Source organism: Penaeus monodon, chromosome 33, assembly GCF_015228065.2.
Source record: "Penaeus monodon isolate SGIC_2016 chromosome 33, NSTDA_Pmon_1, whole genome shotgun sequence".
Taxonomy (NCBI): domain Eukaryota; kingdom Metazoa; phylum Arthropoda; class Malacostraca; order Decapoda; family Penaeidae; genus Penaeus; species Penaeus monodon.
In genome coordinates, this window is record NC_051418.1 from 4294577 (window position 1) to 4294984 (window position 408).

Below are 408 nucleotides of genomic sequence, written 5' to 3' on the forward strand. Positions count from 1 at the left end.
CTGAATTGGTAATGATTTTGATTTACATACTCGGCTTTTTTGCATAGTTTAGAGCTTTTTTGCCGCGAGAACACAAGCGCGCGAATTTATACCAACTTATTTATAACCCGCTTCGAATGCTCGTGTACGATGACGTCACTTTTTTACGTCTTTTTTTTTCTCGCGCAATTCGTATTTTCAGCGTTTCAGCGTCGAGTGGATTTCGTTCAAATTTTTTGTTTGCGTGCGTATGAGGCTATACGTCTCTTGCTGATCCTGAGTGACGAAAGACGGTGGTACACAGAGGTTTGTGGTGCGCATGTGTAACGAACACACGGTCAAATAATAAAGAAAAAAAAAAAATTGAACCGGAATTGCATCGTAAATTTTCCGTTGCCGCCCACCGATCAAATATTCATAAAGAGAATA